The sequence below is a fragment of the Phalacrocorax aristotelis genome, chromosome 1 (genome assembly GCF_949628215.1).
Source record: "Phalacrocorax aristotelis chromosome 1, bGulAri2.1, whole genome shotgun sequence".
Lineage (NCBI taxonomy): Eukaryota > Metazoa > Chordata > Aves > Suliformes > Phalacrocoracidae > Phalacrocorax > Phalacrocorax aristotelis.
The window spans coordinates 218,267,682-218,285,796 of record NC_134276.1 but is presented as its reverse complement, the minus strand read 5'-3'; the positions used below and the strand labels follow the sequence as shown (position 1 = coordinate 218,285,796).

The following is an 18,115-nucleotide window of genomic DNA, read 5'->3' as shown; positions in this document are numbered from 1 at the left end:
AATCTGTCAATTCTACAGTTTTTCAAAACAATTTATGTATCTATAGGAAAATCTGTCCAATCTATAGGAGTCACGCTGTTAAGGTGTCCTTAGGAAAGGAAGCCAGCTCTTTTCTCAGCACAGAGCCAGCAGATCCCCTTCCCAACCTCGTTCTTAAAACAAGGCTGAGGAGAACTGCTGAGAAGTTCAGCCTCTCCCGGTCCTCGCTGGTGGAACCGAGCCTCTGGAAGACGCTGATGCAATTCCCAGCATCATGGAGCTGGGTGCAGCTCTGCCACGGGGAAGGGAGGCTGCCCTGGAGCAGTTATTCTCCTACCACACTGCCCAAACCACATGCAACAACACGAGACGACTCTTTGCCCTCACTCCAGCCAAAAAAATCTTTCACCTACACTGATCTTACAGGCTACTCGGTAAAATGCAGCAAATGAGACCTGGAAATGCTCGTTCATGGCGTATTGAAACCAACAGACAGGCCAAAGCAGGTGTCCAGGCAATGAAGTGAGGTTTTATAATCCACGTGGCATCTCTGCAAGCTTGAGGGTGGAACGGTACCACACACAGAAAACCCAAAGGGACATACACACCACTTAAAGACGAGCAGAATGAGTCACAACCCTCAGGAGCCAGACGAGCTGTCATGGCCACAAGCCAGGCATGAGAGACAATACGCTGCCGTAACACTGTCCATAGGGTCTGAATGACTGTGTCTCTGGAAGCAGAGAAGTACAGCAAAGGCTGAACAAGCAGCTCCTAGCGCTAGTGAGTTCAAAGTCACCGAATGGTTTGGGTGAGAAGGGACCTCTAAAGATCACCTTGTCTGTGGGAAGGGACACCTTCCACTAGACCAGGTTGCCCAAAGCCCCATCCAACCTGGCCTTGAACACTTCCAGGGATGGGGCACTGACCACATGTCTGAGCATCCTATGCCAGTGTTTCAATTCCCTCACAGTAAAGAATTCATTCCTTATTGTTTAGTCTACATCTACCCACTTTTAGTTTAAAACCTCACCCCTTGTCCTGTCACAACAGGCCTTGCTAAAGAGGTCACCCCCACCCTTCCCACAGTCCCCCTTTAAGCACTGAAAGGCCGCAATAAGGTCTCCCCGCAGCTTCTCTTCCCCAGGCTGCACAACCCCAGCTCTCCCAGCCCGGCCTCGCAGCAGAGGGGCTCCAGCCCTCGGAGCATTTCTGTGCCCCCTCTGGCCCCGCTCCAGCAGCCCCGTGTCTGTCCCGTGCTGAGGAGCCCCGAGCTGGAGGCGGCACTGCAGGGGGGTCTCACAGAGCGGGGCAGAGGGGCAGAACCCCCTCCCTTGCCCTGCTGCCCACGCTGGGGGATGCAGCCCAGGGCACGGTTGGCTTCTGGGCTGTGAGTGCACATGGCCAGCTCATGTCCAGATTTTCAGCCCCCCCAGCACCCCCAAATTTTCCGCAGCGCTGCTCTCCATCCCCCCATCCCCCAGCCTGTGCTGATACCGGGGGTTGCCCTGACACAGGTGCAGGACCCTGCACTTGGCCTTGTTGAACCTCATGAGGTTCGCACGGGCCCACTCCTCAAGCCTGTGAAGGTCCCTCTCTGCGGCATCCCTTCCCTTTAGCACATCGACTGCACCACTCAGCTTAGTGTCATCTGCACACGTGGTAAGGGTGCACTCAATCCCGCTGTCATGGATGAAGATACTAAATAGTACTGGTCCCAGTAGGGACCCTTGAGGGACACCGCTCATTACAGGTTTCCACTTGGACACTGAGCCATTGACTGTAACTCTTTGGACACGATCATCCAGCCAATTTCTTACTCATCTAGCAGTCCATCCATCAAACCCATATCTCTCCAATTTAGTGGCCAGAATCTTGTGTAGGGCCATGTCAAAGGCCTTACAGAAGTCCAGACAGATGACATTTGTAGCACTTCCCTTGTCCACTGACGCAGTCGCTCCATTGTAGAAAGCCACTAGATTGTAGAAAGCCACGATTTGCCCTTGGTGAAGCTGTCGGCTGCCTCATCACCTCCCTGTCTTCCATACGTTTCTACACCTTCCAGGAGGATCTGCTCCATGACCTCACCAGGCAGAGGCGAGGCAGACTGATTCATAGTTCCCAGGGCCCTCCTTTTTACCCTTTTTAACAAAAGGGCATGACATTTCCCTTTTCCAGTCACCGGGTGCTTCTCCTGACTGCCGCAACTTTTCAAATATGATGGAGAGTGGCTTGGCAACCACATCAGCCAACTCCCTCAGAGTCCTGGGATGGAGCTTGTCAGGTCCCATGGACTTACGTATGTTCCTCAGGTGGTCTCAGACCTGATCTTACCTTACAATGGGAGGGAATGCCTTGAGGTTCAGGGGCTCCAGAGATGTGGGAAGAGCGATTACCATTGAAAACTGAGGCAGAAAAATTATTGAGCACCCCAGCCTTCCCCACATCAGCTGTCACCAGTTCCTGTCCTGCTTATTGGGGGGGAAGCTGCGGGTTTTCTTTAACCCTCCTTTTCTGGCCAACGTACCTGTAGAAGCCCTTCTTACTATTCTTCACATCCCTTTCCACACAACCATCAACACACCCAACACCAGGGTGCTTGCAGCCAACGGCGAGGGCAATGGCACACCACTACCCGTACCCAGGCAGCACCAACAAGACAGAATAGAGGAGCTCATGGTGAAACCCAGCTACCCCATCTGTGGAAGCAGCAAGATGCGTACACATACACATACCTACAGGCATGCGCACAACACATGTGCTGATTTCAGTACACCTGTTTTTGCATGAAGCATGTGCAATCTACACAGTACACAACAGAACTGCTGAAACACATGAAAATATATTAAAAACACAGGATAGAGGGACAGAAACAAGTTCTACATGATAGAAATTACACCCCTAGGAATGTTCCATTTTGAGTTGTATCAAGAAACAAACTAGTATGTTTATAACATAATAAAAAACAATCATGATTACTTTAAAAAAACCTGATAATCTAGAAAAGTAACTGCCCTGTTCTGCAATGATTAGCTAATTCATTTTCTTTAATCTGCTTCACGGTAGGTAAGCCATCAGAACTAACAAGGCACTTGTTCTCTACAAGCTACGTAGAGCTTGAAGAGAAGCACTGGTAAGACATGGGATGTCCCCCATAAAGAACCTGAGCTACTGCAAAAACTTCAGCAGCATTAACCACCACACTGCAGTTCATCCAACGGGACCTACCACAGGAAACAGAAACCAGAGCGATCCACCTCCCACGACGACGGTATCGCTTCACGGTACCAGGAGCCCAGAATGAGTACAGCCCTTTTGGCATTAGGATATAAACCCACCTTCTTTCTGTAACTCAAAAAGCACCCTTGACCTCCTTCCAAAACGTTGATAAGGACACACAACTACTGAATAACAGGAAATGGGCTAAGAGAAACTGAAAACAGCTACAGAGTTGCTGAGTATGATGAGCCCAATAAATGGTAAATACAATTTCTTCTTGTGATACGTGATTTACAAAGATTCAACACCATTTCCTGTTTCTGCTGTCTAAGACACCTCCTTAAACCTGAGGAACTTCTAAATACTAAAATATTAAACACCAGAAATCACTAATAAAGTTAAAGAACACAAGGTAACTGTACAGCAGAAGAGGTAGATGAAAAAACATAGTATGAAAGAGTATCCTACTTTCTCTAGCAATTTATTGCATTGCACACACCAATAAAGAAAAAAACCCAGGAAATTAAATCAAATCAGGGTATCTTAGGCATCCAATGACAAAAAATAGAAAATAAAAAAGTTGCCGATTTCCAGGACAAAAGACCACAGAGAAGTGGATGCTAACCACCACCGTCAAACGTTACCAATTATCGAGCATTAAGCAGAGTTCTGTTCTCTGGTGTCAGGCTCTGGTGGGCACAGTTAACGCCACTTCCCAACCACCTAACAAAGCTGGGCTCTCTTGGGCCTTTTCACCCAGCATGAACGGGAGGGCTCGCTGCAGCCAAAAGGCACGTTTTACTCCCTCCTGCAAAAGCCGGTTTTGGAAATGGCAGCAAACAGACCCGTGAGGGAAGTCAGTAGTAAGAGGTGAGGAAACGAAGTATACTCTGTTCACCACAAGCAAGTTGGTCACTATCGCAGCCAACGGCGCAGCCGTAGCTGACTGGGGACAAAAGCAGAGGAGGCCCTCTCCAGAGCCTGTGCCCCATCCCCAACGGGTAAGGCACTGCTTGCTGGTCAGGGCAGGAGAAGGAACATCCTATCTGCACTAAGTAATTCTGTGGTCTGCATTGTTTCCTCTTGCAGAATTGCCAAATCTTCTTAGAGAGCTCAGCTTGGTCTTTATGTCCTTTAAGTGCAAACTGCTTCCTGCATTCACTCCTGCATTCGTGTTGAGGAGGTCCCAGTGCTCCAAACAGCAGGGCCTCAGTGGCCTCTTGGTATTCCCAAAAACCTGTCAACAAGAGCATCATACCATGTCCAACATCCAACAACTACCCCATGCAAGCCACCTACATCTGTACAGCAGCAAAGAGGAGGGAACCCTACAAAGGAGGTAAGCACAACTAGCCGCCCCTCCGCCAGCCAGAATTTGGGCTTTTTCCCCATGCTTCTGCAGTACCTTTTAGTCCGTTGTGGAGATGTGGAAGACCAATTTAGCCAGGTGCGCTTAGATTAACATGTACCTCTGTGGCAAGGCTGATGAGCATCTCTCTTCTCCAAAGAAAGCACACTTTTTCCACAACTTTGACCCTTGGCCTTACGCGTTATGATGCGGTATCATCTCATGGAGAGTTTCAGTTACCCGGGTAAGAAACAACTAAGTAGTCTGCTGAGAGGACTCAATGTATTCACCTTTGATCAGGTCCCCACGCAAGGGAAGGCTGCTGCACAGCTCTAGCAGATTCTAAAAAGATCCATTATTGACATTTCTGATCAGAAAAGCAATATAGCGTACCCATACAGTTGTGTGATTTCTCCTGCCTTCTTTCCCTGATAATCACTAACTTCCCTCACACCCTCCTGGCACAAGTCACAGTTAACAAACTAGACAGGAACAGAATAACTGCTTCGTCCACAACAGATGCTGAATCTCTGTCACCATCGGATCATCCTACTTCTCTCGTTCTTTGACTGTAACTGCCGAACTATTTGACCTTCATCTTTAAGTGAAGAAGACTTGGGCTTCAGGTCTCGAGCAATGCCTGAGCATTCCACAAAAGCCAGAGAAGTCAGGAGATAACAGATTGAACACCAAGACACATCAGAAAGCAGTATGGAGAAACATTTCTTTAAGGTTTACAGAAGTCTGCTAAACAAACACTTACCAACTCCTTTATGGTCATGGAACAGATACTATTGCCCTTCACAAAGCCTTCTTAGTATTTATATAAGGTATATATAAATATAAAGCATATGTAAGTATAAGAAATTTTTTTTACAATGAGGGTGGTGAAACGTTGGCCCAGGTTGCCCAGAGAGGTGGGAGATGCCCCATCCCTAAAAACATCCAAGGCCAGGTTGGACGGGGCTCTGAGCGACCTGATCTAGTTGAAGACGCCCCGCTCACAGCAAGGGGTTGGACTAGATGAGCTCTAAAGGTCCCTTCCCACCCAAACCATTCTATAAGTCTATGATTTAAGGTTTTTATTCTACACCCAGAAAAGCATTAGAGTATAACATGACGAGACTCCAACGGGCTGGGAGTTTCAGGGATGTAACAATAAGCAGCAAGGCCAAGTGCAGGAATGTCAGAAGAAGCAGCCTCGCCTAGAGTGCTGGAGGGATGAGAACATACTCAGGGACTGGTTTTTACAAGTATCTTTAATAAGAGCAAAATCCTTCAAATTGTTACATTTCAATAAACTGCTTTTCCTTAGGTCTAGGTGATGAAAGGGCCTATTCTGGCATTAACAGCAGTACAGTAGCTTCCATTGTGAAAGAGCTTTCCATTCTGAAGTTAGGAGGGAAAAGTTTGTCAAACAAAGATCACCCATTTCCACCCCCAGGTTGTGAATATATAAAAGCTTGGGGTGGACTTTTGATTCACCCTTTCATCCTGCTTCATGAACACGTCTCCAGTGCTGAAAGCACCTTCAAGTACTGCCAGAGTTCCAAACTATCCTTCTGCAAAGTCTTTGCTTACCCTACTTTGAAACCACCACTACTTTGCATCAACTTAGTCCAGAGAGGAAGGCTTACGTTTCCAGGCACACCGATGTGTTTTTGTTTTTTCCTACCCTCAATATAGGGCTGAGAAGGGCAGGGAAGCATTTATTAACCCGGGAGGCAAGAAGCCAAACAGAACCCAAGCCTCAGCCTCCAACCTCAGCCCTTGGCCGATGACAATCTCCCCTTGTGTAAATTAAGGGGCTTTTATGATCTTTTCCTGATATACAGTAACTTCTTTGGTCAGGATTTCTTAATTTCTTAGATCTTCTCAGAAAAAGCAAAGCACTGCCTCAAAAAAAAGGCCTAAATTAGCACCGGGACACCCTATCAACACAGGAAGCAATACGCTGTTTTAGTCTTCAGCGAGAACAGCCCCCTCCCCGAAGGAGAGGACCTGAACGCTCAAAAGCAAGGTAAGAGCAAGCTTGTTCTGGTAAACTGCCTCAACCTTCTGTTATCAGCTCTCCGCAGATAATCTTAAGTCACACCTGACTATGTTTGAGAATTATCAGTGAATGTATCCTATGGATACACCTGATCTTTTTAAACCCATTTGGGCTTGCAGTCAGAAGTGGTCTCTGACCTTAAACCATACCAAAGTTTCAAACTGTCTGGAAGAGTACTTTTCAAATTAGCTGTTGTGAATTCACTGCGTATCACTCCTCCTCCCACCCATGCTCAGTTATAAAATACGGTTGCCTCACCTTCGCTTTCTCCATACCATCTCTCTCAGACATGGAATGGAATACAAACCCATCAAGCAACACCAGCCACGTCTGCAAAACTAATCCTCTATTAAAAGCAGAAGAAGGGAGTAAAGCAAAAGTATCAAGACAACGTCAATCACAAGGTTAGAGTGCAGGAAGCAAATAGTTTTGTCTGTCTGCAGTGGCTACGTTGCATGCCTTGCAATCACTGCGTTAAGTTAAAATCGTTAAGGAAGTACGTGAGGACTGTACAAGTTAAGGAGCAGAAGTTAAAAACTTCAGGCTGGATACAGCAGATTAATTCAGAGAAAGCTGCTCTGCAAGGTGGTTTTTAGGAAATATGAAATTGGAAAGCTGTAATATAGTTTTTTCTGTACATAAGGAGTTAGAGTTAAGTCTCTTTGTTTTACTCTAATCTCTGCACTAAAATAGCCAGTATCTTTATAAAAATTATTTAAAAACAAAAGGGTGCAAACAAAAAGGAGCATTTGGTAAAAGTGGTAACTTTTTCTTAAAGATGATGGGTAGGTTCCCTGGATAAGCTCAAGGAAGAGAACAGAGGTGCAAGCGCTTGCTGCTCCATAACTAAACTGTAAAATTAGAAAATTCAAATTCATTTGGAATGATAACTAACAATATTCCTTTCCAACTATTTCATTGTCTCTTTCACCTAACCTCACACTACAAAAAGCCTGTCCCTGCCACCTACCATGGTTCACTTATTCTCCCCACATTTAAGTTTCCAGTTTTGTAAAACTGGGGAAGTCCTGAGCTGCACGGGGATGTTACAGAGATTAACAGCTGTGAACAGCTTAAAATAAGCTTTCCATAACTGGGTATTTCCTCACTGAGCTGTTATCCCCCACCACCAGCCTGGCTTTATTTGTAGCCACGGCAAAGTTCGTTTGAGATACCAACGGGCTGCTTACAGCCATGTAGACATCCAAAACAATCCCTGTCACACAGCTTCTCAAGTTTCACTTTCCTTCCTTAAACAACAAGTAAAAAAGAGCTAAATCAGAATATGAGAACTTGAGGATAAACATGTTAGGGTCAAGGTTCACATTCTTGCTGCTCAAGATAACTCCTGATATTTTTTCTTTTAAAGCTGTTTCTAGCTCTTGTGTTTGGGAAAAAAAAAAATCAAACGTACTCATTGTACGCACTACGGTGACGCTTGTCCAGCCTGCAAGTTTTCTTCAGCAGTGGAACAGGCAGCAAGAAACAACAGGCACAAACACAGCTCACATCTAGCCAACGCAGAGGCTAAAAGGCGCCCTGTCCCAGCAGGAGCCCGGGCTGCTCCGCAGGCTTGGAAGCCCAGCTCGGTTTTACACGGACGGCTCAATCTGTGGTGACCAGGCGTCTCTATGGAAGGACGGCTCAGAGGAATGTGGACGGAGCTGACAGAAGGCTGTCGAGCAACCCTGCCTCCCGATCAGCTGAGGCGCGCTGCTCAGAGCCGTTTGCAAGGGACAAGGCCAGCATTTTCCCAAACGCTTTCATCAGCTGTGAAGCAATTACTGGTACTGACCTTTAACACCTCCCAACTGTCTCCAAATTACATTAAAGAATCACTTAGCTTTTGATTCAGGCTTTTTATAGATGTAAAATAAAAGCTCCAAGTTGCTTATTTCAAAGCAGCTAATTCAGTCCCAGCGGCACAGTAAATACCCAGCTGCAGGTAATTTTGTCTGGGCAAACCCGTTTACTGAACAGCTTCCTTGAGACCGTATTTTGATTTACACCCAAAATAATCCAGGTATATTTTCAGTCTTTATGCATAAGTAGCACTTTCCCTGTCTCTGCATCTTCAACACTGTGATACCACAGAGTGCTAGAAAACTGTTATTGAAGGACAGCTACGGAGCAAAGGAGGAGGGTCTGACAGCCCGGCCTGGGCAGGAGCAAGCTGCAGCCTAGAAAAACTAGTAGCAGGGAGAAACGGTCTTACAACTTGTGACGTGGTCTGCTCTCCTGTGGAAATCATCTGTGGTGTCCAACTGAAATAAAATTCTCAATTTATTCCCCTGGTTTGTGAGCTTTCTTCTGCTCTTGCTTGGAGCTGGAAAAACAAGACTTTCTGAAAGCTAGGTGTGCTCTGCCACGCTGAGGGGGCAAGGCATTTCACTGAAGGCTGCCACCAGCAGGCAGCTCCGACAAATTATGCCCTTAAAAAATAACTAGAAGGACAAATTTCATATTACAATTCGTAGCAAAAAAAAAAGCCAGGTTCCAAACATTTTGTATAGAAGATAGAATTCATTCATTTATGGCAGTGAACAGATTTTAAGGAAGGCGGGTGCTTTCCAGACACGTACGGAGGAGGACCATCCTTGCTCTAGGAGTATGGAAAAAAATAAAACAGCCCATGGCTACTAAGCAGACGGAGAACAGGAGAGAAAACAGAACAGAGGTGGCAAAAGGTGTTTCTTGTTGGATATTTTTAAACAGTAAGTAGATTAATTATTGTGACTTTTAGTAAACTCATCTTTAAGCCTAGGCTACAACAGTGCTCGCCTGTGTGAGCCAGGGAGGACGGTTTTGTCAGCGGTGGTTGCTCTCCTCAGTGCATTCAAACCAACAACACATCCCTTCATCCTCATCCTTTGTGAGCAAGAACTATAATACACACAACTCCGAGGAGGCAGGGTTTGGTAGTCTTGTAACTGCACACAGGAACGGGGAGATGAAACATCTCCTACCTTCTTCTGAACAAGTGAAATATCACATCCTTTCCGTATTATTACTAAAATGAATTAATGGTAGGTACTCGAAACCTGTGCTACTGCCTAAAGCACCGGCTCATTCAGGTTTCAATCCAGATGAGGCGCAAGCAGATACCACAGAAAGCGCCTTTCCCTGACGTCTGCCGCATCTCAGGTCACGGCATGTCGTCTAGCTCACCTATGTCAACAGGGAAATATCTTTTGCTTTTTCAGGCGGACATCTCAAAGTTGCTCATCTTATTTCTGAACTGGAGTATCTAATTAAAGGAAAAAACCACAAGGATTTAAGGAAACAAGTTTTCTGTAACTATATGCTGCCATTTTTGAGGATTAACTGCTTTATGGCAAGCATTTCTAAATCTGATACATGTAGAATTAACCTGTCATTCAAACACCTACTATTTGCCAACAACGCACTGCAGGAATTTTTTAATATTTAGAAGGTATGCAGAGGCTTCAGTCACGAAGCAGAACACACAAGGCAATCCCTGGCTGCACACAGATTCTGGGGTAGAGTTTTAAAAACTTAAACTTAAAAAAAAGTATATATTTCCTCTTACTATGTACATTTCAAAGTAGTCACTACTTTTTGTCTTATTCCTTCTACAAGTAGACTGTCAGAAGCCTCCCTTCTCTGTGAGGCCTGTAATGACGGGTTCACCCCTTCTGTCTCACTTCATCTCGTCCCTCCACTTATCAGTGATTTCCACTTCGTGGCCTGGATTTTATTTTAGTGAACAATTGCATGGGGGCCAGGGGGATCTTTTTAAAGCCTTCACCCAAGTGCCACTCCATTTGGTAGAAAGGCCTCTACCTTTTCTAGAGAGTGTCAGGAGGAGTCTGCAAAAATAGCAGGCGATTAAAATTCACCAAAAGAGCAGTCGTTCTACGTACCACAAAACTTACAGCATCTCGCAAGGCTTCTTTGGCTACCATGAAAAAATACACTGTGCCTCCTTCTTCCCCTAAAGCTCTGGGTGAATTTGTGTCTTACTCTCTATTACCTGAATTCTCTATTTGCGTCATCACTGCAGTCAGTTCCGCAGTCACCAAAGGCTACCCCGAGCTCACCGAACATGGGCACACGTACAAAAAGCCCACAGCATTTTCCAATCTTTTCCGATGCTCTCAGTACTCCTCGACCAGTAAAAACCAGCATAGAGGGCCAGCAATCATCACAGGCAACTCCTCCTGGAAACTGGAGGAAATTGCCATGATTTACTGATTTTTATGTAAGCCTATTTAAACCCATTCCTGATAAAATGAAACATTTAAGATTTTCCACTTAGTAACTAAGTGGAAACACATGGAAATGCTGAGAGAAGTACATTATCCTACTTGCTTCCAAAAAGAAAGTATTTTTGAATCCTTCTGACTTTCCTGTAACATCCTTTCTGTTATACAAAGCGCAAACATAACTTCAGCATCTGTGTCACAGCTGAAGAGTCTTCCTGGGTTCTCCTGAATTCAGTCTGTGTCTTTAGTCTCGGCAGACGTGGATTTTAAGGTTAATTTATGATTATTTTTTTTTTGCTAAGTTTTAATACAAAAATCTCCTTTATTTCCTCTAAGCATAAATGATTTTAAGCTTTGCTACACAGAGCAAAAGTAAAAAAACCCTAGGTAATTTTCTCGAACTGCAGTTTCTGAGAAAGTTTTAGAACACACCTGCAAGTCAGATGACAACAGGTCACCAGGACTAGATGGCATTCACCCAAGGGCTCTACACCTTTAAAATGCAGCTACTGAACAACTAATTGCAGGGAATAAAGTATCGCTTTCTTTTACCTGGTGAACTTGAAGCCTAAAACTAGCTTTTTAAGCCAACTGTTGCACAATTTTAAAAACCCACAACGAAAACATACAGACGGAGAAGGACAGTACAATCAATAGTTCATCTGAATTCCCGCAGAAGTCTTTTGCACAGCCTTTTCTAAATAACTTTAAAGAAAAGCTCACTTTCTTTTGTGAGTCAGCAGGTGGTTAAAACATCAGAAATAAAAGCAAATTAACAAAAATAGAAAAAGGCAGCAAGTAGGGTCCCAAAAGAAACCACGCTGCTCAATGTATTTATACGTGATCTCAGAAGGAAGATGAATAGCAAGGTAGCAACGTTTGCTAGTGACAGAAGAATTATTTAGCTTAAACCTACAAAAGCTGTCACAAACAGCTGCGGAAGGATTTTGTGCGAGTAAGTAGCCAGTCAATGCGACTGCAGATTTAACTCAGTGCTGACAAAAGCAAAGTACTAAGGACGTGAGAAACCCCCACTGAACAAGGACCGCTGAGTCAGTCAACATCGCTCTGACCAGGGACCTCTCCCCACCCAGTACATTCAGACAGAACGGCCCAAATCTATTATGGGCACACTCGGAAAATAACTACTTGCAGCGCTTATAAACATCACCAACAGGTACTTGAGCAGCAACTGCATCACTTCAGGTGAATTTGTATTTTTGAAAGAGGAAAAGCAGGGGATAAGCAATTTGCCCCTGCCCGCTACGTCCTGACTGGCAAATCCTTTCCTCTGGGCTTGGTTCGGTCTAATGCAGGAGCTTTCTGGGACCAGTCAATGTCTGCAGCGTCCTCTGGATCCTCAGGAAGTCTCCCATTCTCCATCAGCTCTGAAGCCAGGCTGTCCACCTGCCCCTTCCTCATCTGAGACGTATCCCACGCTGTCCCGCACCGCTAGTTCCTTTCGTACTGAACTTTCACGCACTCACACTCTTCTGCCTGCTCCATCCCACATTCTGGGAACTTCTCCCCCCAAGTATGCTCAGACGATCCCAGGAAGGAGCCATCTCCCCTCCTTCCAGAGGGCTTTGTCTGACCTGAGTGCCACAGCCAGGACACAGCAAACAAGCAGCCCTCCTCTGTGACCCACGGCAAACCTTCTGAAGAAACATGACATTTTAACAGACAAATATAGCAGACCCTGCTCATTACAGCCACTTGGAAGTTATCTTGGAGCCACCGTTCAAGGATCTCAACATAGAGCAGCAGCCAAAGAGGTAAAAGTAATGTCAAAAGTTATTACAAGAAAGAACAAGCAAGTAAACAGAAGGCATGACATCATTTGACTATCGTGTGTTTGCATCTCGAGCGCTGGTCTGGTTAGCTTCTCTCGGAAGGGACAGCAGAGCTCAAACAAGTACAGCTGTTCTAATTAGCTTCTCTTAAGAGAGACTGAGCAGAACATGAAACAGCACAGCTTCTAATGGAAGATGCATTAAACTGGACTTGATACATGGCTACGGCTCAAAAAAACAACAGATACAGAGAGGCATGCATGGCATTAAGGAGGTGAACCGACAGTTATTTACAGCTTCCTACAAGCCCAAGAACAGGGACACCTCACAAAGTTATCAAGCAGCCAACTCAGAAACAGGCAGAATGAAACACTAATTGTGTTCTGCATGGGAAGAAGAAACCCTGCGGAACCTACTGCCAAGGATGGTTATGGAGTCCAAAGGCTCAGCTGAGCTCAAAAACTCAGCTGGTTACACCAGTTCACAAAAGCCAGGTTTGTAAAGGACCCTCAAATGTTTTACAGCCACTGCTGTTTCCGAAAAATCGCTAACCTGGGTGACTGCCAGAAAGTGGGAGTGCCTACCCCACATTTAGACTGTTCTGAACTTCCCCCAAATCCACGGTTAGCAGGAGCAGGTATCGGACGGTCCTGAGCCAGCTGCACCTCAAGGATGACTCATTTACCAGACTGGGCTACACTAGTATTTCCAACTACTATTTTTTTTATTTCCGTATCTCTCACTGGCATAGATGACTATGGATGTCTGGGTACCATCCACATGCTCTAGTTCCTAGATGGCTTCCAGAACAATTTTCACAGAGTCATAGGGTGATTTGTTTGACCAACCTGAGAACATTCTATGATGGTGTGACTGGCTGGGTCAACGAAGGGAGAGCAGTGGATGTTGTCTATCTTTGCTTCAGTAAGGCATTCAACACTGTCTCCCACAGCATCCTCACAGGTGAGCTAAGGAAGCGTGGGTTGGATGAGAGGACGGTGAGCTGGACAGAGAACTGGCTCAGCAACAGCTCAGAGGGTCGTGATCAATGGGGCAGAGTCTGGATGGAGGCCTGTCACTAGTGGCGTTCCCCAGGGGTCTGTGCTGGGTCCAGTCCTGTTCAACAGATTCATCAATGACCTGGACGAAGGGACAGAGCGTCCCCTCAGCAAGTTCACTGATGATACCGAGCTGGGAGGAGCAGCTGATGCACCAGAGGCTGTGCTGGCATCCAGCGAGTCCTGGTCAGGCTGGAGAGCTGGGCGAAGGGGAACCTCATGGGATTCAACAAGAGCCAGTGCCAGGTCCTGCCCCTGGGGAGGAACAACCCCCCGCACCAGCACAGGCTGGGGGGGACCTGCTGGAGAGCGGCTCTGCTGAGAAGGCCCTGGGCGTGCTGGGGCGCAGCGAGGTGACCCTGAGCCAGCACCGGGCCCTTGGGGCCAAGGGGGCCAGTGGTGTCCTGGCGTGCATGAAAAGGAGTGTGGGCAGCAGGGCGAGGGAGGTTCTCCTCCCCCTCTGCTCTGCCCCAGTGAGGCCACACCTGCAGGGCTGCGTCCAGTTCTGGGCCCCCCAGTCCAAGAAGGGCAGGGAACTGCTGGAGCAAGCCCAGCGCAGAGCTGCCAAGGTGATCAGGGACTGGAGCATCTCCCTTGTGCTGAAAGGCTGAGAGACCTGGGCTTGTTCAGCCTGGAGAAGAGAAGGCTGAGGGGGGATCTCATCAGTGCTTATAAATATCTGAAGGGTCTCTTTCTTTTAGGAGTTTTAAGAATGCCCTTAATTCATAACCTATTAACCCAGGAGGCCCCGCGTTATGTAAAATCTCTTGCCACTGTGCCATTAAGAAAGCTTTTCCTGACGGAATTACTGATAGGAAAATGACCGAGTCAGCCAGCTCCACTGCTGGCACCAGGGCGGATCGCAGTGCTCCCACAGGCAGCCTAGCCATCTCCAAATAATCCTAAGGCAGCGAATCCCCAGTGTGATTGCATGCTGCGTGAAAGGGCAGTTCCTCTTGTTTGCTTTAGACTGCCTGCTTGGTAACTTTGTTGGATGCTTCCAGTTTCTCACCTTACGAAAAGCAGTGAGTAATCATGGCTTATTCGCTTTCACTACCCCAATGACAAAACATACCACGGGTCAGTTCCATAGTGTGACTTCTTGGAACAGCCACAAGCAGTTCCCAGAAATACAGGTACCCACCAGGAGGAAAAAAAGAAGTTCCACCTTCTTCCCATCAATTACGTACATTAAATTAGTCCTCAAGTTTTGAGAAGCACTTACCAGTTAAACCTGGTTTTAGGGAGCAGCCTGACCAATACGTCATGACTAGACTGCAGGCTCACCAACCGCAGAGAAACTGAGCTTCTGAACTGTGTGTCCCCCGCTCTGAATCTCCTCAGCAGGACCATCCCAGTGACACTACAGTCCCCTCTCAAGTGACTCCAGGTATTACACACCAAGAACAATCTCACCAGCAGCCACCAGAACACATAATACTGCATTATAAAGCACGCTGTCATTACTGAGCTTAAAAAGGAAAGGTAGATGTGCATACCTTCAGTAGAAGTTATTTCAAACGTGAAATCTTCTCCACAGACAGAGAAACATTTGGGTTACAGTTCCTGGAATATACCCAGCTTCAGAAAATTATTTTCATCCAGTGTGAATTTGTTCTCAAGCTTGCTATCCTGGAAAAATATTTTTTAAAGTTACTATTAACCAATGGTAACTGAAGGCCAAAGATTTTTCTCCCTAAGCAAACTTCCACATAACCTTTCAGCCCAAAGACCAGTTTCAGCAGGACCGTAGGTGACTAAGGCTCTTTGCAAAGCCACCACCACAGCAGACATAGGCCTTTCAGTTACCTACCCCTTCGGTAGCACCGGGCAAGCATGAACCGTCACACCACGTCCTGACAGCAGAGGGGTTAACAGCCCCTTCCCCTTCACCACCCTCCAACTCAGCTGTGAGACTTGTACCTCATTCAAGAGCACGTTTGTTTTCTTGACATCGCTTCAAAAGAAAGCTATAGGTTGTCAAGGAAACCTAACGGTCATTTTCACTTGTCCCAAGAATAATTGCAGCAACAATACCCGTATTTCACATTCGGTCTGGGGCCCCCCATCACCTTAGGAGGCAGCCAGGCACTTGCCTCCAGAGGAGAGTTCACAGTGCTTGCAGAAGGTGACTTGCAGAAGGGAAGCAGGCAAGACAACTAAGCTGGGCTTAGCCTGCCGAGACCCCGCCACAATTGGCGGAGCTGGGTTTTAACCAAGCCCCTCTCGGAACGCTGGTACTCCTTTTGTCCTGTGGGGTTTTGACACCCAAAACTGAAGCATCAATTCGAATGGACAGTGCACATGATTTTATCGTGCCTATTTAAGGTCTAAGTTTGATGCCTTTTTTTTCCTCAGTGTTTGTCCTCCAAGGTCTTTTTAACGTTATAGATTATAAGATGAATGTAAAACAGTGCGGCATAGGTATTAAATCATAACCTGAGGCCCAACAATTAAAGTGCTGATCAAAAAACAGACCAAATTGTCTCCGAGAGAAATCTCTGTGCACACCTCAGATGTAGTCAGAGTACAGCAGGAATACTCCGAGACAGAGCCTGAGAAAAAGCTACGCTGGTTTGATTCTATTTTGTAGTTCCGGATATTTGCTTAAAAGCAAAGGGTGAGAAGAAAACCTCTGAATAATGACTTTAAGTTTAGCAGAGTGCAGTTAGTACTTAGAAGCTACTTTATTATGGAAAATCAAAACGTCTGCGCTGTTCTGACACTTCTGTTTGTTGTGCTTGTGGTCAAGCTACACCGTGCTTCGCTCCCCGACTCCACAAGATACATAGTAGTACCTCAGCCCCAGTTCTGTTAAGCTTGTGCCTAAATCCACAATGAGCCAGCCCTGCTGGACTTATTGAGCCCGAAAACCAGCACGTGTTTAAAGTCCACATGGTCTGCGTGAAGGTGGTGGGCAGAGCACGCCGACTCCACGCACAGAGCTCCCGCGCTCCCTCAGTGCTTCCTGCAACACCGAGCCGATGCAGTGAGACCCAGGAAGAACAGGAACAAGCACCTATCTTGTTCTTACTCAAAGGGCGTTAACAGCAGCAGATCTTAAGGCCACGATCAAGTCGCACCTTACTGAAACAGCCTTCCCGGATTATGGGAAGATAGAAACAAGCCTATGGGACGCTGTTGTCCTAACTTGAAAAAGAGTAAGGATTTAATCTCTAACATCTCAAGTGACTGACATCAGCCTCAGACCTGTCACCTTCAGTCTTTATGCTACATCCATCTCAATTTTTCTTCAGTTTCCTCAATTATTTTTTAATTGAAGTAGTTAATGAATGGATTTCCAAATAAGAGGGGTAGGACAACTGGATCTGCTGTATTTCACCACAGTTGAAACACAGATTTGGATGATGTGGTAAATGACTTTCTTCCATTCTGAACACACACTGCTGAGATTTCAGCCTTATTCTCTTCTGAGGCAGGTACTTCATTTATCTGACAACCAATTTGAAACAAAGCACAATAAAGTAGCTAAAGTAAATAGGAGTTTATATTTTGTAGCCTCTCCCCTAGTGATTTTAAATTTTTTGCTCAACTCACTGCACGTTAACCAGCTACACACAGAGACACGTTCAAAAATTTAGCATAGCATGCCCATACAGAAGTTCAGTTTTGAAGTCAAACCACGCAGGGGTTCCTATATTGTCAAAAACAAAGCGTCTCATCTCTAACAGGAGAGATCACCCACCTCAAAATACCCCTAGTATCTCCAGTGATTTCCTGAAATAGGGTAGCGAGAATAAACACAGCAGATCAAACATACTGCCCGTACTCACAGATTTCAGAGGAGATGTAACCTAACCGAGGCTATGAATTTCCAAATACACTCCAGACAGAGCATGCCGTGATTCCCTCCAGTACAGAAACAGCAGCAGCAAGGTGACTGGGCAGCTGTTAGCAAATTCTTTTTAAAAGCCCGTCTACAGAGGCAGAAGCACTCCCAGGTTCCACAAGGAAATAACTGAGCACGTGTGGCTTCAGAAAAGCCGAACCACCCCAAGTCTTACTGGTGCCCCAGGAGCTCTCATCTCTGGGAACACCACACCGCTTCAGAGACACCTAAACACGGGCTAGCGCCCCGCTAACCCAAGAGTAAGATACAGCTCTTCAGTTTGGGGGATGCGAAGTTGAATTAGGTTAAATTTGAGCTGACTACCTTCCTTGTGCCAACAGCACGTTTCTGATTCTTTGGAAATCAAATATTTGTAAGAATCTACTGTGCTAGACCTGCTCCTATCCCTCAGGCCCCCAACATACGCATCCCACATTAAGCCCGCAGTGAAAGCACGTACTGGTAAGGCAACGTGCCTAAAAACAATCAATAGGAAACTGATTATTTTGAATGACAATCAAAAGAATTCACTGCCATGCCATAAAAGCCAAGAGTTTTGTAAAATTCTACAGATCTCTGGTTTAAATGG

At 46.1% G+C, this 18,115-nt stretch overlaps 1 protein-coding gene across 5 annotated transcripts in view; it reads right to left on the bottom strand.

The window, feature by feature from the left end:
* The window catches only part of PPP6R2 (protein phosphatase 6 regulatory subunit 2), a 108,441-nt gene that overhangs the window by 64,073 nt on the left and 26,253 nt on the right, over nucleotides 1–18,115 (bottom strand). For 2 of the 5 annotated variants that reach the window (XM_075081805.1, XM_075081804.1), the window contains one exon: nucleotides 15,176–15,308. The exons of 2 other annotated variants lie outside the window; for them this stretch is intronic. The gene's annotated coding sequence lies outside the window, so the exon portion shown is untranslated. Of the gene's footprint in view, nucleotides 1–9,767; nucleotides 9,787–15,175; nucleotides 15,309–18,115 lie in introns of those variants that run through there. One more of the 5 variants, XM_075081808.1, reaches the window with a different exon arrangement.